Below are 24,089 nucleotides of genomic sequence, written 5' to 3' on the forward strand. Positions count from 1 at the left end.
TGCTTTAATGCTGTATTTTTTTTTATAACTGATGAAACAATATTCTAGAATTATTCTGTTATGTGTGGTCTGTAGTTTGCTTTAGGGCTCTGTGTTGTACAGTTCTATGTTTGAAATTTTTATTATGGTAAGATACATACAACCTAAAATTTTCCTTTTTTAAAAAAATATGCAATTCAGTGATGTTCATTTGCATACACAGTATTGTCACTGTCATCCACTACTAGATTTTTCTATCACCCCATAGAAACTGCACCCATTAGGCCAGGACACGCATTCCCTGCACCCTGCAGTCAAATGCCAGTTCACAGGAGCAGTGATGCTCATGAAAGGAGGCCCAGCTGGAACCGTGAAGGTGCCCCAAATGTCTTCCCTCGGTCCACCCAACCAGGTCAACATTCGGGGGTCAGGGGCCAGGATCCAGGAGGAGGCAGCCTAAGGACTCCTCACACCAGAGGGAGCTGAGCATGCACAGTCCTGCCCACACAGCCCACATGCCAGCGATCAGGCTTCCCTGGTCCTGTCCCTCCACGTGGGAAGTCTCGGTCATTGTACATTTCCCCCATGTAGTGCTGATGGGCTCTAGAGTTCACCATGAAGACTGCAGGTTCCTAAGTGGAGGTGAAAAGAAACCTCAGCACGAGAAGCAGACAGATTCCCTCTTTCTCCAAACAGAAAGAAGGCACTGCCGTGCGTCAGGATGCAGTCCTTGAACATGGGGTTTTAGAGACACCCACTGTTTAGAGGTGGTTGCTGTGCCCGGTGAACTCCCCTCACCCCTCACCCCGGGGGTTCTGATGGGCTGTCTTGCTCCTCGTCCAGTTTGACCATAGTGAAATGCACATCACTCTGCTGCAGGGGGAATCGTGTGTGTCCTTCAGCACCAGAGAAGGATGGATGGCCCTTGGACTTGCCACACTTTAAAAAACTGATGACCCTCAGACTTGATTGAAGGAGGAAAGAGTCTGTATCTCACTTTAATTAACACAGGAAATGAAGTACCAAACTGCAACTCCAGGCTGTCCTAGAAACTGAAAATTAAGGTAATATTCTGGTCAAGAACTTGCTACTTAAAAAACTCATCATGTCCCTACCCACATGGTTAGTATTTCTTTTGACTTTTATACAGAAATCATTTGCCCTCCCACTTCTCCCCCAAATCCTCCATCCCCACTATTTCCTGTGTCTTCTCTCCTAAATCCAAGGAAGCAGTGTCCTTGGTACTTGCAGGGCCTGAGCTTATTGATAGGTCTGTGCTGGACCCTGCTCCCTCACTGGAAGAGGGTCTCCCTCTTGTCTCTCCAGGGAGGGCTTGGTTTAGAGGAGGCCAAACCCCCTCAGTCTCAAGCTCTTGAGCAGCTGCTGGAGCTGCCTCTGAAATTTGAGGTACCTTTAACCCAGAAGCTGCACCTGCAACTGGAACTGGTGGCAGCAGTGGTGCTGCAGGGAAGTCCAGCTCCAGGTCTGGCTGTAGGTCTGGCTCTGGACCTGGTGCTGGAGCTGGAAGAGGAGAAACAGTCACCCCATGATGGCCATCCCTCTGCCTTTCAAAGCACAGAACACCCCACAGCCTTGAGCAACCCAAACACCCCCAGGAATGCATCCAAGGCTGCAGCCCCTGGAGGCGTGGTCTGAGCTTCCTCTTCCTTAGCTTCTGGACAAGAGCCGCTTCTGAGGCTCTTCCTGGGGCCTGCCTCCCAGTCTCCCCATCACTTGCCCAGCTCCCTGGTGCTGTGTTATTCTGACAACCATGTGTGGGTGTCCCTGCCCACTGATGATAATCTCCTAATAGGTGGGGAGAAAGCCTTGCTCAGCCCTAATGCAGCTGAGTCCCCTGCCTGGATTGGAGAGTGGGCCACTCACCACACCTCCCTTTTGGGGCCATGATTGTGGGGTGGAGAGGACTGGGTGGGCAAACAGAGCCAGGAATGGGCTGTGGAGGGGATGGGCTCTCAAGGGCTGGCCCTGAGACCCCTTTCTCCCCTTCTCCCCAGGGTGCCAGGGCCCCACCCAGGGCTCTCCTCCCCACCTGTCCTGCAGGAGGAAGGCCCAGAGTCCCACCCTGGAGGGAGGGGTTTCCCCAGCCCTCCTGAGCACATCCCCCAGTGCACCCCGACTTCCTTTCATGCTGTTGTGGAGATTGCTGTGTACAAGGCCTTTACATTTATAAGCTTACTAGTGGCTACTTGATTCTTTTAAGCTGTTATTTTAAGTGGATTTTTCTTTCTTGACTGGTACCTCAGATTGCACATTTTTAGTGTACAAAATCTACTGATTTTTATGTTTTGATCTTCTATCCTGCCACTTTAGTAAACTTGTTTACAAACTCTTAACAGCTTTGTTGCAGTTTATTTTTTTTCAGCTTTGTGCATACAGTATCATGTCATCAGCAAATAGTGAAGGCTTTATTTCTTTTCCAATTTGGATGACTTTTATTTCTTTTTCTTGGCTAAATGCTTGCAAATACTTCTAATAAAAAATGTTAAATGAGAGCAGTGACAGTGGGTGTGCTAGTTTTGCTCCAGATCTTAGAAGAAAAGTCTTTTTCATTTCACCATTAAATATGATGTTAATTGTGGGTTTTTCATATATAGCCTTCATCATGTCTAGGAAGTTTCCTTCTATTCCTATAATTCCAAGTGTTTTTTATCCAAAAAGGATGCTGTGCCTTGTCAAATGCCTTTTCTGTGACAATAGAGATGAACATGTAGTTTTTTCTATGGATCTGTTATTGTGGTCTATTAATTTGATTAATTTTCTTACGTTAAACCACCCTTCCATACCAGGGATAAATTCGACTTGATCACAGGAAGTGGAAGTGGCTCAAGTGATAGAGTTTCCACCTACTATAAGGGAGGATGTGGGGCAGATCCCTGGGGCTTCCTGGTAAAAAGAAGAAGTGAAAGCATGCCCACGTGGCAAGCCAGTGCCAGAGCAAGTGCCTGCATGGTGAGCCAGTGCCCACACGAGTGCCCATGAGGTGAGCCAGTGCCCTGCACAAGTGAGTCATGCAGCAAGATGATGATGCATCAAGAGAGAGACAAGGGGAGAGTCAAGGAGAAATGCAACACAAACCAGGAACTGAGGTGGTGCAATTGACTGGGAACACCTCTACCCATCAGAGGTCTCCAGGATAGAATCCTAGAGGAGAAAGATGAGAAGAGAAGATAACAGACAGCAAAAAACAAAAAACAAAACAAAGAAACAAACAAAAAATCCAGCAGGGTGAGAGGAGGGGAAGGGGCAAAAGAAATAAATAAATAAACCTTTTTTAAAAATCCATGGTGTGTAGTTTGTTTGATGTGTTGTTGAATAGGATTATTAATGTCTTTTTGAGGATTTTAGTTTGTTAGAGAGATTGACCTGTAGTTGTCTTTCCTTGTGGTGTCTTTATGTTGCTTTGGTATTAGAGTAATTTTGGCATCAAAGGATGAGCTAGATAATGTTCCTCCACTTCAAGTTTTGGGAAGGGTTTAAGCAGAATAGGTTTTAGATTTTCCTGGAATGATGGTAGAATTCATCCAGGAAGTCACTGGTGCTTGGCTTTTCTGATTTGGTGTGATTTTTTTAATGACTAATTCAATTTTGGTCTCTTGATTTCTTCTATTTATTCTTTCATCAGTTTAGGATGCTTGTGTGTTTCTAGAAATTTGTCCATTTCATCTAAGTTATCCATCTTATTGGCATACAGGTTTTCAAAGTATCCCTTTAATGATACTCTTTAATTGTGTGGGAGCAGTGGTGATAGTCACTTTCTTGGTTTTTATTTTATTTATTTGCATCCTCTCTCATTTTTCTTTGGTTCATCTAGAATATCAATTTTATTAATCTTCTCAAAGAACCAGCTTTTGGATAATTTTTCTAGTGCTTTTTTTTTTGCTTTTAATTCTCAATTTCATTTTGTTCTGCTCTAATCTTTGTTATTCCCTACTTTCTTCTTCCTTTGGGATAAGTTTGTTCTTTTTCTAGTTCATATAAATATTTTAAGATGTAAATATGCAATTGGTTCCTATAAAGCAAAACCTATCACTAAAACAACAATCCAGAAGCTTTAATGTGGACCAGTTCCCAGCAAAATAGCAACATTGTCTGCATGTGGTAGGATAACACCTGCGCCTGGAGCCCTGTATGGCTCCTATGCATTGTAAACCGAGGCGCTGCTTGCTGAGGCAGCTTGTGGCAGTTGTGCACAGCTCCAATTGCTCATATTATAAATGATGTGAGGCTGATAATCATATTGTGGCTACTTTTTGAAATTAATTACTTGGTTTTGCATGAATTTTTTTTCTTCCATCACTTGTCGATAACCATTTTTTTAAACTTTATTAGAGAAGGTGTGTGTTTACAGACCAATCTTGCATGAAATAGAGGATTCCCATATACCACCCTATTGTTAACAGCTTGCATTGATATGCAGCATTTGTTATAGCTGATGAAAACAGATTTATAATTGTACTGTTAACTGTAGCCCATGGTTTACCTTAAGCTTCACTTTCTCTGAAGTGCAGTTCCATGTTTGTTTTTTTAATTTGTCACCACAGATACAATCTAATAATTCCCCTTTAGCCACATTCAGATATATATACTTCAGTGCTTTTAATTATAATCACAAGGTAGTGCTCCCATCAGCACCATATCTTACCAAGTGTTTCTACCATTCCAGTTAGGAACTCTGTACATTTTTAGTCTTGACTTCCCATTCCCTATCATGGCCCTATCTGCTATTCTAGATTCTGACTCTATAAGTTTGCTTGTTCTGATGATTTCATATCAGTGAGAACCTACACTATTTGTCCTTTTGTGTCTGGCTATTTCACTCAACAAGAGTATTCAAGTTTCATCCATGCTATTGCATGTGTCAGAACTTCATTCATTTTTACAATTTAAAACTGTTCCATCATAGAGAAGTGGATATGACTCAAGTGATTGGGCACCCATCTACCATATGGGAGGTCCTGGGTTCAGTTCTCAGGGCCTCCTGGTGAAGGTGAGTTGCCCTGTGTGGTGTAGCTGGCCCATGTGGAGAGATGACACAACGAGATGACACAACAACAACAGCAGCAAAAAAGGACACAGAGGAAAAGACAATGAGGGACAAAACCAGGAAGCTGGGGTGGCTCAAGCAATTGAATGCCTCTCTCCCACATCGGAGGTCCTGGGATTGGTTCCCAGTGCCTCCTACAAAAAAGATGAGAAGAGAGGACAAGCTGAGAAGACAGACATAGAAGAATGTGTAGCAAATGGACACAGAGAGCTGACAGCAAGTGGAAGTGGTAAGGGGGGTATAAAAATAATGATAATAAATCTTGAGAAAATATTCCATTGTATGTATATATTTTGTTTATCCATCCATTGATGGGCGCTTTGGTTGCTTCCATCTTTTGGCAATTGGAAATAATGCTGCTCTGAATAGCTGTGTGCAAATATCTCTTTGGATATTTCCTTAGTGAATGCCGTGACCCATGCAGTGCAGTCGCAGCTGAACAGGGTCTGCACAGTTGCAAGGAGGGGATGAGAGGGTGAAGAAATGAAAGACACAAAATAGTGGGGACCAGGTGGACCGTGAGGAGATTGCAGGAGTTTGCAGCTACCTCAGGCACCCAGTTTAATCGGCCACATTTTATACCTTAACTGACATCAGCACATTCAGCAGTTCTCATGAAAAGCTCTTGTTTCTAGGTCACTACAAATACAATAGTTATTCTTCTTTTCAATAGCGCTCTGATAACTGTTCTCCTAGAATTCTTATCCACACACAGTATATTTTGTTCAGCACATAACTTTGCCCAGGGGCACCTCCTTCTTTATCTACATTCGTCCTGTGAACTTTGGAGGCTGCTTTGCAGGTTTCCAGGGACGCTGTTTTGCAGGGCTCCCCACAAGGAAGATTGAGGGCTCATATGGTAATTCTATACTTAACTTTATGAGGAACTGTCAAACTGTCTCCCACAGTGGCTGAACCATTTTATAATCCCACCAGCATTGAATGAGTATTCCTAATGTTCTGCAACCTCCCAAACACGGGTAATTTTGTTTTTAATAGCAGTCACTCTAATAGGTGTGGGATGATGTGTGTCACTGTAGTTTTGATTTGCATTTCCCTATATTTAATGACATTGGGCATCTTTTTATGTGTATTGTAGCCATTTTTATATGTTCTTTGGAAAGATGTCAGTTCTTTTCCCCATTTTATAATTTTGGTGGTGTCCTCTGTTGTTAAGTCAAAGGATTTGTTTATAAATTCTAAATATTAAACTTTATCAGATATGTGTGTTGGAAAAAATGGTGTTCACTGGGACATGGAGACTGACCACAGGCAGAAAAAGAATTTATTGAGAAGCTCTCCCAAGGGATGGGTCTGAAGAACAGACTTCAGTCCCCCCACCAGCATGGTGGGGGCTGAAGAGAGACTTCAGCCCACTCCTGGATGGGGGGCCTTGAATTTATACAGAACTTTCCTAGGTGGGGAAATGAGAGTTAGTGGGAGGGGGTTGAGGGTCTGAATGAAGTGCAGGGACCAATAGGGAGCTTTAGAGGTGAAAATTTTCCTGATAATGATTAGGGAGTTCTGGGTCTCTTGGAATGCTGCAGGAGCACATGTTTCTTTTGATCTATAGGATTTTAAAGGGTTTCTTTATTTCCCTCTGATATGTAAATAGTGAAGGTTTCCATCTCCCTCTGATATGAAGATAGAGTAGTAAAGATCTCCATCTCCCTCTGACAGGCAGATGGTGACGGTCTCTATCTCCCTCTACTCCTGACTCTATAAGGTTCCTTTGTTTAACCTGTGGGGAAGTGCCCTCAGACATGGGGGAGGGGGTTGCCTTTTTCCCAATGCATGTTAGGGGAAACTGAGCTACAGCTTGTTAATATTGCAAACCTCTAACAATGGGGTTTCCAAATATTTTTTCCCATTGTGTAAGTTGTTGTCATTTCATTTCCATGATAAAATCTTTGAGGGCTAAAAATTTAAACTTTATGAGGCCCCATTTATCTATTTTTTCCTTTTTTGCTTGTGCCTTATGTGTAAAGTCTAAGAAACCATTGCTTAACACAAGGTCTTGAAGATGCTTCTCTACCTTTCCTTTCAGGAGTTTGATATGTCTGAGTATTACATTTAGGTCTTTCATCTATTTTGAGTTGATTTTTGTATGAGGTGTGAGGTAGCAGTCATCCTTTTTATTTATTTATTTATTTTTGCAAATGGAGATCCAATTTTTCCAACATCTGTTCAAGAAAGTGCTCTTTCATAATTGAGTAATTGAGTGTTCTTTGCCCCCTTGTCATATAGGTTGGCCATGAATGGGAGGGTTTGTTTCTGACGTCTTAATTTTAGTCTGTTGATCTCTATGCCTGTCTTTGGGAATACCATGCTCTTTTCTTTGGTTTTTTTTTTAAACACATCAATTTTATTGACACATATTAATAAAGCATATAATTCACTCAAAGTGTATAATCAGTGGTATTTGGTATAAGTGCATAGTTATTCATTCATCACCTCAATCATCATTAGAACATTTTCATTATTTCAATGATAGTAATAACAAAAAAAAAACTGACAGAGAAGGAAGAAAATTCTTCACCTCTCAATCTCTCTATGCATCCTCTCCTGTACATAGCTGCTGTTTCTGGCTATTATTCCATAATTCTTTATTAAGGAGTTTTACTGAGATATATTTGTATATCATATGATCTATCCAAAGTGTATAATCAATAACTTTTAGTATAATCAGAATGTTGTGTATTCATCACCACAAAAATCTTTAGAAGTGTTTCATTACTCCAAAAAGAAAAACTTCCATTTTTAAAAGAAGCTTGTTGGTGTAGATTGGGAATTTGTTGATTCTATAAATTGCTCTGGGTATGACTGACATCTTAACAATATTTTGTCCTCTACTATATGAACATAGAATGTATCTATTTATTTAGGTCTTCTTTGATTTCTTTTTAGCAATGTTTTGTATTTTTCTGTGTACAAGTCCTTTATTCCTTGGTTAGATTTATTCTTAGATATTTCTTCAGTGAGTAAAAGTTTTCCTGTTTGTGTCTGTCCTGAGGAGGGGGCTTTGCCATGTGTTCTCTGAGAAGATTGTTCTTAGGGAGCACAAACATTTCACTTTCTGCACTGTTCCCCTGGGGTTTATTCTTAACTTTCTCATGGAATGTTCAAGCAAGACTTAAGCAACTTTCCAATCAAGGCATGCTGTAGTTTCTTTTCTGACTGAGGGTTGTTTTCATGTAAAATTCTGATAGGTTCAGAGAGAGTGGGAAAGCATATACAATTGGGACACAAAAATACAAAAGGATGGGATTTTCCAGTTGGTTAATTTGGGGACAGGCTGGTGCCAGATGAGCCATATTGAAGCCCAAGGAGAAAAGGACCATGGGTGGCCCTGTTTACATGTTTTCATCAATTTTTAATGTGCAATAATTCCTCCAACATTAATGTAGTGAAAAGTGTTTAAAATTGAGAAATATGTGAACTGAAAATAAAACAATATTTTAAGTATGAAATTTTATATGTAACCAATCCAGGATTTATTTTAATATTTATTTCTTGAATTTAGGAAAATGGAAATTTCAAAAGTATTTTCTAATTTTACTATATGTTTATCTCATTTTCAATTGGTATAATTGCAGCATTTAACAATTTCTCATGAACCAGTAATGGTGTTAAATAAGTTTGTTTTTGTTTTTGTTTTTTTTTACTTCTAGCACATATTTATGTATTAATAAGTTTTCATTTATGTTACCTTCTGTGATGGTTAGGCTATTGTGTCAACTCAGCCAGGTGTTTGTGCCCAGTTGCTTGGTCAAGCAAACACTGGGCTGACTGTAGTAAAAGGGCATTTATGGACTTTAGTCACCATTGCCTTTACTGCAGTGGTGAATCATAGATAGCTGGTCATAATTACATCAATCAGGGAGATTGTCATCATCAGTGAGTGATGCTTAACCCAATCAGTTGAGTGTCTTAAAGGGAAAGTAATTCCAGCATTGAGAGAGAGTTTCCCAGCTCATCTTTGGACAGCCAATGTCTCCCAGAACTCGTCAAGAACCTTCACTGGACTTTCATTGCAGCCCCTGGTTGTAGTCTGTCTGTGGAACCTGGACTTGTGCCTCCCCATGGCTGCACAAAAGACTCATAAAATCACATACTATTGACAGATATCTCTTGCTGATTCTGTTTCCCTAAAGAACCCTGACTAATACACCTTCCTAAAATGTCTTCCCCAGCTTCTCCTTCTTTCATATATTTCAGCAATGGTTTGTCATTTTCAAGTTACAAATCTTCCACCTCTTTGGTTAAAATTTCTTCCTAAGTATTTTGTTCTTTTGATGCAGTTGTTAAATTAATGGCTTTTTAAATTTCCTTTTCATATTATTTGTTGCTGTGGTATAGAAATACAAGAAACTTTTTTGAAACTTCGCTGAAAATACTTATTAGTTGTAAAAGTATTTTTGTGAATTCTAGAGGATTTTTTAAATGTTTAAATCATGTCATCTGCAAGTAGCAGTAGTTTTACTTCTTCCTTTCCTGTTTGGATGCCTATTCTATTTTTCTTGCCTAATTGCTGTGGCTGTTATATCTAGGACAATGATCAATAGTCATGATGAAATATCATCTTTGGTTTGTTTCTTATTCCATTGGGAAACCTTTTAGTCTTTCCCAATGACTAGAAAGCTAAATATATTCCTGATTTTGTTTGCTTCTTTGTTTGTTTTTAAGCACAAATGCTTATTGGATTTTGTCAAATAGTTTTTCTGTGGCAATAGACATGATCAAATTTTTTGTTTCATTTTCTTTGAATTAATGGTATATGTTATTTTGTATTTTAATAGACTTTAAATTATTTTATGAGAAGTTTTTTACAGATAAATCGTGCATAAAGTACAGAATCCCCATGTACCTCTCACAGACACACAGATTTTCCTATACTTAACACTTTGCATTAATGTGGTAATTTTGTTAAAACTGAAACCCTGTTACAAGATTTATGCATTTAATTGTAATTCATAGTTCATGTTAGGATTCACTGTTTTTGTTGTAGAATTCTATGATATTTTAATCCTTTTCTCCTGGTAGCATATATACAACCTAACATGTTCCATTTTAACCACTTTCCAAAATAAAATTCAATGCTGTTATTTACACTCACAATATTGTCACATCTGCCACCCCAATTTTCCCATCACCCCAAACAGAAAATCTATACCAATTTAGAATGACCCCATTCCCTATACCCACCATGACACAGGTAACCTGGATTTTAATTTCCTACAATAAAATTCATTTTTCAGAGCACTTTTAGGTCTCTAGGGAAAGTATGCAGAAAGTATAGTTATTTCCTATATCCCCCTCTTCATTCTCTGCCCACAGTTGTCTTTTTTATTCACATCTTGCAGTAGTGTGGTACATTTTTTACAGTTGATGAATCAATGTTGATCCATTTATGTCAAAGAAAGTCCATAGGTTATGTTAGAGTTTACTCTGGGATTGTGTAGTTCTATGGGTTTTGACAAATGTGTAAGGTCATGTGTTCATTATAGCACCATATGAAACAGTTCAGTGACTTAAAAATGCCAATGCTCCACCAACTCACCCTTCCCTCCCTCCCCCAGAAACCCTGGCTACCTTGAACTTTTTATTGATTCTATAGTATTGCCTTTTCCAGAATATCATATAGTTGGAATTAGATGGTATGTAGGCTTTTCTAGATTATCTTCTTTCACATAGTCATATGCATTCAAGATTTCTCTATGCTTTTTCTTGGCTTGATAGCTATTTTGCTTTTGTTGTTGTTGTTTTTAAAGATCTATTTAATCACCCCATTGTTCACACTCACTGTCTGCCTTCTCTGTCCATTTGCTGTGTGTTCTTCTGTGTCTGCTTATCTTCTTTTTAGGCAGCACTGGGAACTGATCCTGGGACCTTCCTGAGTGGGAGAGAGGCGATCATTCTCTTGCATACCTCAGCTCCCTGGTCTACTGTGTCTCTTGTCTCTCCTGTGTCTCTTTTTATTGTGCCATCTTACTATGCCAGCACTCTGTGTGGGCCAGCACTCCACACAGGCTAGCACTAACACATGGGCCAACACTCCATGTCAGCCAGCACTCTGTGCAGACCAGCACTCCATGTGGGCCAGCACTCCATGTGGAACAGTACTGTGTGGACCAGCACTCTGTGTGGGCTAGCACTACTGCACAGGCCATCACTCTATGTGGGCCAGCACTCCATGTGGGTCAGCACTCCACGTGGGCTAACACTACTGCATGGACCAGCACTCCATGTGGGCCAGCACTCCACATGGGCTAGCACTACTGCATGGGTCAGCACTCCATGTGAGCCAGCACTACTGCATGGGCCAGCACTACTGTACAGGCCAGGACTCCACGCAGGCCAGCACTCCACATGGGCCAGGCTGCCATGTGGGCCAGTACTCTGTGTGGGCCAGATTTCCACTCAGGCCAGCATCCCTTCACCAGGAGTCTCTGAGATCAAACCCTGGGCCTCCTATATGGTAGATGGGAGCCCAATCGCTTGAGCCACATCAGCTTCCTGCTAATATGTTTTGATCACTGGAAAGCACTCATTCTATGGACATATCATGCACTGTTTATCCATGCACCTATTGAATGGCATATTGATTACTTCCAATTTTTGGCAATTATGAATATGCTGCTATAAACAATTAGTGCAGGTTTTTGTGTGGATATGCATTTTCAAGTAATTGTATGAATAGTTGCCATATCAGTGCTGGATTGTGTGGCAAGCCTATGTTTAGCTTTTTAAAAAACTGACAGCCTCTCTTTAAAAATGACTGTTCTGTTTTGCTTTATCACAAGCAATGAATAAGAGTTACTGTTGCTCCACATCCTCACCAGCATTTGCAGTTGTCAGCTTTTGGGTTTCTAACCATTCAAATAGTTGTGCAGTGGTATCTAACTTTTAAAATTTTGTATTTCCCTAAATATCCACATCCTAAAGATGATGCAAATGCTTTCCTATGCTTCTATGTCATCTGTATCTCCTTTTTGGTGAGGTGTTTGTACAGATCTTTTGTCCATTTTAATTTTTTTTTTTTATTGTTGAGTTTTAAATGCTCCTTGTATATTTTGGATATAAATACTTTATCAGAAATGTGGATTACATATACTTCCTCCCACTCTGTGGTTTATCTTTTCATTTTCTTAGTAGTGTCTTTTGCAGAATACAGTTTTTAAATTTTTTAAAAGAAGCCCAACCTAACATTATTTTTTCTTTCAATGTATTGTGCTGTTAGTATTCTGCATAAAGTCATTGCTAAACCCAATGCCACCTATAATTACTCTTTTAAAAATTGTATATTTTTGCATTTTATTTCTGAATAATGATGCATTTTGAGTTTGTTTTAGAGAAATTTATATATATTTTTTTATATATCTATATTCTTTTTGCATTTGGTTGTCCAGTTTTTCCAGCTTAATTTCTTGGAAACTCTGTCCTTACATCTTTGAATTGCCTTTGCTCCTTTGTCATAGATTAGTTGACTGTTCACTATATACATGGAGGATTTACTTCTTTTCTCTCTAATCTGTTCCAATTAACTGCCTTTCTATTGTTTATCCATGACCACAATATTTTAATCACAATAGCTTTATAGTTTTGTTTTGTTTGGAATGCAGTATATTTTAAAATACAGTAAAAGCCACCTGGCAGTTAACTTGAGAAGTTAACAAAGCTTAAGATTTACCAGGTCATATCAACATTCACAGTCTTTTTACCCACATGAGAATTATATATGGTAGTGTTTACCTGGAATGTGTATGCATTTATAGAGGCAAGAAACCTTTGGAAATTCAGATTTAAAGGAGCTGAAAACAGGAACTGGATGCCCAAGGGTGGTGTAGCTGTGATTTGGAGATACTCTACTTCCTCTAAAGTTTGTGCACTTCTTGAAAGTTGAACCATTAGGAATCCAGCAAGCAGCTGTGGCACTTGTAAGAGCTTGGCTACCAATCTTGCAGCCTTTCCAAAGCTCCAGAAGAGGAATATGAACTCTCTACTCTTGCCAAACTATGAAACCCTTAATGTGCCCACTGTGGGTGTCAGAAGAAGACTGGCATCTGGATGGAAAAGTCATCTGGGAGGTTCCCTGGCTTAAATGTCTTTGCCATGGAGGGCAGCTGGGGTAGTGAGGGAAGGTGGAAGGGAGAGAGAGGGTGGGAAGAAAGATAAAATGAACACTATGCACTTACAGAGAGGATCATTCACTGTCAGCATGCTCTTTCCACCCATTTTCATCACATGAAGAATCTGGGTGATTCTATGAGGAAGAAAGCCTGCACATGGGGCACCAGCATTACATCAAGTTCACATGAGCAAAACCTTCCATCACATTCTCTAGAACTGGTGAGGCAGTCCTTGGGCAGGCAACTTGGCTCAATCTGATACATTGAGACTTGTGTCCCTCAGGAAATTAGCATGAGGTTTGTTTAGTGGTTAATTACTTTTTTATTATTGAATTATATTGTAAAGTCTTAAGTAATATGTCTACAATTTAATCAAGGCAAAATGATTTGCATTTACATCAAGGACACATTTACTGTAGTGGCATAAAAGAGACACAGACAAAAGATCAAGTATGCATTTTTAAAAATAAAGACTACATGTTTTAACTGGTCCCACTTTTACTATTTTGGACTGTACTTTTCCTCCTAGAGAACTAACACATCATGTTAAATCTGATTTATCTTCCCACATTTAAAAAATTAAATACAGCTTCCCACAATTTCTAAGTTATAAACAAAAGGGAAATGGTTTTAAAGCAAAGTAAATCTGCTGTTATTCTACAGTGGAAAGGTTGAGTAAAACATGGCCCCTCTGTGGCTCATCTCAAGGAAACACATTTACTCAGAGGCAAGCATTTGTGATCTGGGAGTAAGTTTCCCACTTCCTTTGCAGGACCAGATCTTCAAGTGTTTCTGGTCTCAATTGAAAGTAAGTGAAAATGTCTGCAAAACATATATAAGTCAAAAATCAGAACAGGGCTAATTAAAATCAAAATTCTATGCCAGTCTAAGTACATGTCTTCAGCTCTTTCCTTTTTTATTGTAGATGGTACTTTAAAATAACTTACATTTTTAAATGTTTTATGAAACTCAAATGAATAAGTTTAAAAATTTTATATTTCACTTGATTCTATTGAAATTTCAATTACCTACTACTTTACTTACCTGACTTATACATGAGGTAAGTTTCAGCTAAAAAAAAAACTCCACCACAAAGATAAAACTAACTGGCTCAAGTGTATGTGAAATCATAATGCCCTACTCATGTTCCAAGTTTACAACTTCTACTATTGTGTATTCAAGAAAAATCCAAATGGAACCTAAGAACAGTGTTTAAAGTTTCCAACTTCTAAACACACATTTAATGATCTAAAAAATATTTTGGTACCAAATTGTATAGAATTAATGTTTTACTGTAAATAAAGAGGACACATTTCCAATATTGCTTGATAGCCAGCTGTCAGTTTTCTAAAACACTATATTTCTGCAGTAAAATATCCCCGTTAGATATCAACTGTATTTAAATAGATATTAACAGAAGTAAGATGTTCATGGTACTAGAAATCTTTTAAAAAGAGAGTTCAATCGGGCTACAATAACATTGACATGAATAAAAATTACAGGAGAGATTACTGCTGTACTTTTTCCCATAACCACTATCAAACTTTGTTTAAATTGTGCAACCCCAAATTATTCATGTTTCCTCTTGCTGAATTTCATTATGTTTCAGAGAAGAAATCCTAAGATCTGTTCTGTAAGAATTCAAGATTTTGACATGTGTAGGTTCACATTATACTACCATATTTTGCCCTTCTTGTTTTCCAAATACACAGAAACAATATAATTTTTCTCAAAAAATGAAATATGATGTCCACGTGAAAAAAAAAATCCTACAAAAAGTTCCAGAGCTAAAAAAGTTTATTCAAATGGCCACAAAGTGACCTCTAGTTTAAAGTCCAAAACATTTAAATGAAGTTCATTTGTTTTGTTTTCTTTTCAAAGGAATAAAAATGTAAAATAATCACATTATTTTAGTTCTTGGGTCAACAAGGGTACACAAATGTTTTTATACAGTTAAAATTAGGACACCAAGCTCAGTGTGCCAAAGATACAGCATTCAGTTGATTTTGCAGAGTTCACAGAAAGAAATTTAGAGATTTATTAGAGAAGTGACCTGGTTCCTGGTCGTTCCTACAACAGGGGCAGGATCCACTCCCTATTTCAGAGTTGCTCTGTAACAGCTGGATCATCTTCATCTTCTCACCTGGGTTCATCAGTTTTCTTTGTGGCTTTCCTGGCAAAGGCTGGCCCGCTCAGTCCCGCAGAGGCTGCCCCCAGCCAGGACGGGGAAGGGCTCGCCCCGTTGCTGCTGCTGGCGCCAGCCGGAGCGCGGCCAGGTGTGCACGGAGGCTGCAGGTGGAGCTCACCTGCACCTATTTGCGCCGCTCCCCGGGAGGTTCACCTTGGGGCTCAGCTCACTCCTTGACTCCTCTTTCATGGACACCCAGAGTCTCCAGTAACCCGGGTGCCCGCAGGAAGCCCCTCTCTCGCAGCCCCAGGCCGCGGCTCCCACACCTTGCTCTACTGTGCCTGCGCTGTCAAGCTCCTCTGTGGGTCCTGCCTGGTGGCCCCAGGGGCGGCGGAGAGTCCTGGGGTGGCAGGGCTGAGCACCCCCAGACCTGGCAGGCCCGTGACCCCCGACTTGGCCAGCTCTGCCCCTGAACCCCCAGCCGCTGGTGGGCCGAGCTGAGGAGCCCAAGGTACTGTTCAGTGCTTGATCTTCCTGTGTGGACCCTGCTGAGTTCCCGGGTGACTCCTGCTCCTCCTGCTCACGACCCTGCAGACGAGCTGCGGGGGTTGCTGTGCCGGCAGGTTCAGGAGTTTGCAGAGGAATTCAAGTAACTCCTGGTCTGTAGAGTCCTGAGGAATCTTTGATATCAGGATGATGGTGGCCTCACGCAAGGAAAGAGGAAATTCTCTCACCTTCTATATTTATATTTGGAAGAGTTTGAAAACTATTAGTTTTGAATTATTCTGTATGTTTTTAGTATAATTAACCAAGGAAGCCATCTGGTCCTGGACTCTTCTGGGTGGGGAAATTTTTGATGATCATTTAATCTCGTTAGAGCTCTGATCTTATTTTCTATTTATTCTTCAGTCCGTTTTGGTAGTTTGTGTGCTTCTAGGAAGTTGTCTGTTCTACCTAAGTTATCTACTTTGTTGTACTATTGTTCATGATATTCTTCTACTGACCTTTTATTCCTCTAAAGTCTGTAGCTTGAGTGTAGTTCATAATTTTCACTTAGTTGTGAATTTTCCAGTTTCCCTCTCTCTGGCAGGAAGCTCAGGTGCGGCGTGCGGCGGCAAGGGAGGCTCGGCCGGGCTTGCCTCCGCTGGGCTCGGCTGGGCTCTGCTGGACTGGGTCCAGCTCGGCTGGATTCGGCAGGACTCAGCTCGGTTGCGCTCATCAGGGCTCGGCTCGGCTGGGCCTGGCTCGGTTCGGCTTCACTTGGTTGGGCTCATTTGGGCTGGGCTCGTCTGGGTTGGGCTCGTCTGGGTTGGGCTTCCCTGGGCTCGTATGGGCGCAGTGAGCTGGGCTCGGCTCAGCTTGGCTCAGGCTGGGCTCGCTTCGGGCTCCCGGGCGCCTGGCCCCAGGTGCAGTGGGCGGGGCCCTGGAGCCCAGGCACATGAGCCTGGTCCCGCCGCCTGGCTGCGGGCTCCGCGGGTCCCGGGCTCCAGCTGGGCCCCCGCAGCTCCGTGGGCCCCGACCATGGGTGCGGACACCGCGACAGCATCGGCTCCCACGGACCTTCCCCTCCCGCCCACAGCACCCTCCCCCCCCCCCCCCCCCATTAGTCTCCTGCAGGTTTTGAAGGATAAACCAAGTTGATGCTCAGAGAGGGCTTTGACTTAAGCTTGGCAAACTGTTGACTTCATTTTCCTACTATCATGTCTTCAGGTCAAGAAGTTCTTTTAAGTCCCAGATGTGAAAATTCTTGTCCCCAGTATGAGAAGTAGGAAGATTCTATTCAATACAATAGAAAAGTCCATATAAAAATTCATCAGGGATGTATTACTTTAAATAGTAATAAAATTTTATGAAACACAGAAATGTCACAATCCTGGAAAGATTGAGGAGAATTGCTGAAAATATCTAAATTTTATAAAGAGTGCCAAAGTTTCGCAAGTTGATTATTACCAGAAAGAAAAATCCTAATAAGAGCAATAGCCTCACAAGATAAATTAAGGAATTGCTAATATTTCATTGATAAATTTCAATCTTCAAAAATCTGAATGTAATTAAAATATTTAGAAGATAATTCTCAAAAGAAAAGATGCCATCATTTAAGATAGAAGCTCCACGAAGTGTTTTCATGATTTAGATTTAAAGCATAAAAATAATTTTGATAAAATGTAAAAAGGAATACTCAGAATTAATGTAATGACTCACCAATGAACAGGGGGGAAAATAGAATATATGCCCTTCTCTAGAGCAAATGCCATCTTGATGAGAATTCCCTGTGATTGGTGTTTGTTAAGTTCTCTTATGAGAGCTATTTGACCTGAGAAAAGAAACCTCTCAGTATTCACAGATTTGGACTGTTGTGGTCAGCCTTTCCCTCTCACTGTGCAGTTCTCAGCAGTCTTTGCCCAGTGATCTTTGAAATGGTTTGGCTCAGTCAGCCTGGATGGCTGTGAGTGCATCGGCTTTGAAACTGACTCTTTAAGCCAAATCTGCACCCAAGTAACTGCCCAGCATTGCCTGGTTTAACATTGACTCTTTTTTTTTTCCCCAGCACTGACTGCTTTATGACTTCTTCAGCACAGAGTACCCAAAGGGCCCGGGAAGAGATGCCCTCCTCGCCAGTCCCCCGAGGAGGTCCACAGCTGAGGTCAGGATGTTGGACAGCAGCTCCCTGCACACAGCTTTGCTTTGGAGAGGCAGGACGTCCCATGGGGAATGGGCCTTGCCCCTGAGGAGGAAGCAGGTACCACACAACCTCTGTGCAGTTCCCACCCTGAGAAGCAGCTGGGGCTTCTGTTCCCTGTTGGGGTCTCAAGGTGTGCTCAGGCTGTTCCATTAGACCTATGACTTCTCAGGGTTCTAGAATGGAGACAGGAAGCCTCTGCACACCAAGGTGAGGAGGGGAGGTAAGGATGAGAAATGGCCCGAGCACATCGCTGACTTGCCTACACAGCTAGAAACTACAACAGCTGTTTAATTTCTCCTTCTCTGGAGTTCATTATAGTCTCATTCACCATGTAATAATGACCTTGCTAATTATGGGAAAGAAAATTGTTAAGTCAGTGAATTAGTCAGCCAAACGGGTGCTGATGTGAAATATCAGAAATTGGTTGGTGTCTATACAGGGTATTTATTTGGGGTAGGAGCTTACAGATACTAGGCCATAAAGCATAAGTTACATCCCTCACCAGTCTATTTTCACATGTTGGAGCAAGATGGCTGCCGACAGCTGTGAGGATTCAGGCTTCCTGGGTTCATCCCTTCCAGGGTCTTGCTTCTCTCTGGATTCAGGGTTCCTTTCTTCTCCAGGGCTTGCTTCTTCCCGGGCTCAGAGTTCCTCTCTCCCTGGGGCTTGCTTCTCTTTCCTCTGTCAGCTTACTTCCCAGGGCTCCAGGTTCAGGCTTCAGATTCAATCTCCAACATCAACACTCCAACTTCAGAAACCCTCAACTCTGTCCTTTGCCATGCCTTTTATCTGTGAGTGCCCACCCACCAAGCAGTGGGGACTGAACACCCTAATGACATGACCCAACAAAGCTCTAATCATAACTTAATCATGCCCACATACAGACCAGACAACAAACTTAATCCAATATCAATTTTTGAAATTCATAACCATATCAAACTGCTACAGTCAGTATGTGGCTGTTTGAAGTTATTTATAAATCCCCAAAAGGAAAAGATTATGTTTGTAAACTAATCTATTCCTCTGGGTATGATACCAACAAAAAAACACCTGCCAATCTCTTTATACTTCCCTGGCCACACATAGCTGCTATTCTGTTTACCTCTTTCTACTTATTTGTATTTATATTTTGTTAGTTTAAAATATTCAATATCCCCCATAATCATATTTCACCTAAGTTTTCACTACGTTATACAGTCTCATGTTACATTTTTTAGCTTTCCTTCAAGTAATATACATGACCTTGGACTTACCCTTTCAGCCGCTGTGATACCCATATAATAGCGCTGCTCATTACAAACACTATGATGTGCTTTCACAATTCCTATTCACTTGTAAAGATTTACAACCTTCATACTAAATCTGCATATTTTAACCCTTAACTTTTATTTTTTCTACCTTTTTCTGTTTTCTGGTGACCTATATTTTAATTGTTAACTCCAAGGCTTTATAGTTTATGCAGTTCTTTGTGTATGTGTCTTTTCTTTTTTTTTTTTTTTTTTTTTTTTTTACTTTTTAAAAGATATTTAGGGGATTTGAATCTCTGGACTGACAATGTGATAGCCAGATCCTGAGCCTCAACAGACTCCAGCACCTACAATCTGATTTATTGGACTTACCACACTCAGCTAAGATGGAGTTGAAGAAGGACAACCACCACACCATGGAGCCTAGAGTGATTACAACTGAAAATGGGAGGATTGCATCCAGCATCCAGGTGGAATCTGAGCCTCCTCTTGACATAAAGGTGCAATGGACACAACCAATCCAGTGTCCACATAGAAGAGGTGGCATTGGATTGGGAAAAGTGGACATAATGGACAAAGGGTATGGGGAAAGGCAGGAAGAGATGAGAGGTGGAGGCGTCTTCGGGACATGGAGCTGCCCTGGATGGTGCTTCAGAGGTAATCACCGGACATTGTAAATCCTCACAGGGCCTACATGATGGAATAGAGGAGAGTATGGGCCATGATGTGAACCAATGTATATGAGGTGCAGAGGTGCCCAAAGATGTACTTACCAAATCCAATGGATGTGTCATGATGATGGGAACGAGTGTTGTTGGGGGGGGGGGAGAGGGGGGGTGGGGGGTGGGGTTGAATGGGACCTCACATATATATTTTTAATGTAATATTATTACAAAGTCAATAAAAAATAAAAAAATTAAAAAAAAAAAAGAAAAAAAAAGGTAGGAAGGAATTTAATTAAACCATTTTGTGAGATCAAAAAAAAAAAAAGATATTTAGACTACATAAATGTTACAGAGAATATAGGGGATTCTCACATGCCCTGCCCCTCACACCTCCAACATTTTCCCACATTAGCAACATCTTTGATTAGTGTGGTACATTGATTGTAATTGAAAACACATTTTGGAGTATTGACACTAAGCATGGATTATAGTTTGAATTGTACTTTACAGTTTCTCCCACTCAATTCTGTAGCTTATGGTAAGATATATAATGACCTGTGTCTGTCATTGCAATGTCATGCAGGCTGATTCCAAGTCTTGAAGATGCCCTCATATTACACCTCTTTCTCCCTCTCCCTACCCTCAGAACCTCCAGTGGCCACTGCCTCCACACCAATATTTCCTCCATTGCTGGAATTACAGAAGGTCTAGAGTAGAATAGTAGTAAGTCTACTTTAGTCCATAGTTCATTCCCCAATCCTGAGGATTCTGGGATGGTGATGCCCACTCCACCTTTATTTGAGGGGGGTGCTTATATCCTGTACAGCCAGTGCATGGAACTCTCTTGCTTGCAGTTGTAGGCACTTTTGATTCTTTGGTATGTTGGTTCTCCTTCATCTTCTCCTTGTTACTTGTCCTGGGTCAGTCCAATGAACTGGAGCAGAAGTGTTGCAACTCCCTTTAAGATTCAGGGCTAGGCTGGCACATAGGCAGCCCAGAGATTTATGTCTCTTAGAGGTATACCTACCAACTTCAGTACTAATTATAAGTTCAAACAGAAGGATAGAGGAGCCATGTGTAGGGAAACCACAAGGGAGTCTGACTCTGTCACACTGGAGAGCATAAATCCCAAAGTAGGGCCCACTGGCAAGGGACCAAACTCCTGAACTATCTGCCCTGACTATAGTGTCTGGATGTCTCCAGAGCCCTCAGGAGCCCCACTATTTGGGATAGTATCTACTTTGGCAGTCTATGTGATCATGCTGAGATGTGCATAAAGGTTACCTCTGGAATTCCCTCCCAATTCACTTTGAAGTCACTTAACCATGTAAACTCATTTGTCTCCACCTTTCCCCCCATTTTTTTTTCTTCCAGTTGCATTGTTTGTTAGTACTTGGTAGCAATCCCTTGGTGCCAGAGAGTCTCATCCCTGGGAGTCATTTTCCTTGGGGGAATTTATTGCATTTATATGCTGAGTTTTGGCTTAGAAGAGGCCTCACTTAAGCAACAAGGAGGCTTCCGGTAGGTAACTCTTGGGCATCCTGCAATATTATGCCAAGTTTCAATTTCAAGAGCAAAGGTTTATAATCATAGTCATCAGTATCAATGGCCCATCAATGGACCATTCTCCTCCACTAGCCATTGCCCCTGTATTTGGGGCTCCAGGAGAGAACGTGGCAGAGCTCCCCAGGATGGGCATTTGATATTCTTTGGTTGCTGTGTGAATCTCCAGCCACGATGGCCATGCCCCATGAACCTTTGAACACATTTATATGCCTTATATTTATGCTCCATGAACCTCCTCCCATGTATCCCCCATCACTGACACCCTGCCCCACTGATCCTCCCCTGCCACAGTTGTAACCCTTCTGTGATCCACAACTTCTCAAAAGTGAAGCCAATAAGTAGCCAAATACAATTAATAAGAAAATGAAATAATATTGATAGTTTTAAACATAAGAAATAACATAAATAAAATCCAGAAAATTTTAAAAAACATAATAAAAAATTGGGATTAAAAATAGTGAAAAATATTTAAGAAAAATTTTTTGACATATTTTGCCTTTCGTCACTGTAAGATCTGTTGTCCTATATGTACACTGACATTTTCTTCCATTTGTTCCCATAGCGTTTTACTTTTTTTTGTTTTGTCTTCAAAGAAGTTTTAGGTCACAGTAAAGTCACATAAAAAATACAGGGGATTCCATTTACCCAACATCCTGCCCATTTCCCCCCTTCCCATATTAATAACCTTTTTATATGTGGATGATACATTTCTTACAACTGATTAACACAGCTACTAACCATGGTCAATAGTTTACACTATGTTTTACATTTTTGACCGTATACTTTTATAAATTTTGATGAAGTTTGACATGGCCTGTATCCATCATTGCAAGATCATTTAGAAAACTTCTACTGCCCACAAAATATCCCCTCTTTCATCTATTCTATTCCTCCCTCCCCCTCCCCTGTGGCACACAGAGACCGCCAAGCTTCACTCCTTGAAGGACAAGATTCATAATTGTTTGCAGCAACACTGAGGGCCTGACACACTGGTCTGTCCTCCCCTATTAGGCACCACCCATACTCTCAAGAGACTCCTGTCCCTCTATTTGAGAACATAGTGGGCCTCCCCAGGATGGGAGTCCAACTCCTTCCCACTCTTTATGTGAGTTTCCACCCACTGATATAACACTCTATGGCAAAATGATCCCTTGCACACTCCTGTGACAAACCTGACAAACCTGCCCTGACCCAAATGCCTCCCAGCAAAGACCCTAAGCTAATAACCCTTTCTTGTCATATTGCCAAAAGAACTTTCCCCACTTGGTAGTTTCAGCTATGTACCCACGAATCCCCAGTGTTCACCAGCAACCTCCCCCAACCCTCTCCCCAGTTCCATGGACCATTCAACACATCCCCCCACCCTACCCACCTGTCAAAACTGTCCCACCCAACCCATTAGTGTCACTACACCCCTGTCATGTCACTTCACTGCACAAGTACAACATTCACATTATCATAAATTTTACCTTATGGGCATTGGCTAACAACCTTCTTCTCCCTATTTCTTGAAAACCTATTTTACAAACTCTAGCTCTGTGAGTCTATTTGTTTAATTCTTATCAGTGAGGTCCTTCAATACCTGGCTTGCTTCAATCAATATAAGGCAGCCTACTCAATGGGAGAAAATATTTGGTAACCATATATCTGATAGGAGCTTAATATCCTGCATATATAAAGAAATCCTATGCCTTGAAAATAAAAAGACAAACAACCCATTTAAAAAATGGGCAAGTGATTTGTATAAACACTTCTCCAAAGAAGAAATACATATGACTAAAATGCACATAAAAAGATGCTCAACATCACTAGCTATTGGGGAAATGCCAATCAAAACTGCAATGAGATAGTCATCTTTCACCCATTAGACTGGCAGCTATTAAAAACAGGGAACTACAAGTGGTGGACAAGGTGTGGAAGAATAGGAAACCTGGTTCTCCACTGCTGGTGGGAATGTGGAATGATGCAGTGATTGTTGAGGACAGTTTAACGATTCCTCTAAAAACTAACTATAGATCTGGCATATGACCCAGCAATTGCACAGTATGGTGTATACATAGAAAAATTGAAAGCAAGGACATGGACAGATAAATGCACACCAATGTACATAGTGGCATTGTTCACTATTGTTAAAAGTTGGAATCAACCCAAATGCCCATCAAGAAATAAATGGAAATGGAAAGCGGACTTGGCTCCACTGATAGAGCACTTACTTACCATATGGAGGGTCCAGAGTTCAATCCCCAGGGCCTCCTGACACATGTGGTAAGGTGGCCCATGCACAGTGCTGCCCCTATGCAAGGAGTGCACCTCACAAGGAGATCTGCTCCACTTGAAAATCTCAGCCCACCCAGGAGTGGCACCACACACATAGAGAGCTGGTGTAACAAGATGATGCAACAAAAAAGAGACACAGTTTTCCCAGTGCTGCCTGATAATGCAAGTGGATGCAAAAGAACACACAGCAAATGGGCACAGAGAACAGACAACAGGAGGGAAGGGGAGAGAAATAAATAAGTCTTTAATGCGGCAGAATTTGCCCAGTGGTTAGGGCATTCATCTACCACATGGGAGGTCCATGGTTCAAACCCTGGGCCTCCTTGACCCATGTGAAGCTGGCCCATGTG

The 24,089-nt window shown here is 41.2% G+C and overlaps 1 long non-coding RNA gene across 1 annotated transcript in view; it reads left to right on the forward strand.

Moving 5' to 3' along the window:
• The window catches only part of LOC131277872 (uncharacterized), a 75,428-nt gene that overhangs the window by 13,737 nt on the left and 37,602 nt on the right, over nt 1–24,089 (forward strand). Inside the window, exon 2 of the long non-coding RNA XR_009184900.2 lies at nt 17,850–18,041. This is a non-coding gene — a long non-coding RNA (uncharacterized lncRNA). The remainder of the gene's footprint in view (nt 1–17,849; nt 18,042–24,089) is intronic.

The sequence above is a fragment of the Dasypus novemcinctus genome, unplaced genomic scaffold, assembly GCF_030445035.2.
Source record: "Dasypus novemcinctus isolate mDasNov1 unplaced genomic scaffold, mDasNov1.1.hap2 scaffold_69, whole genome shotgun sequence".
Classification (NCBI taxonomy): Eukaryota; Metazoa; Chordata; class Mammalia; order Cingulata; family Dasypodidae; genus Dasypus; species Dasypus novemcinctus.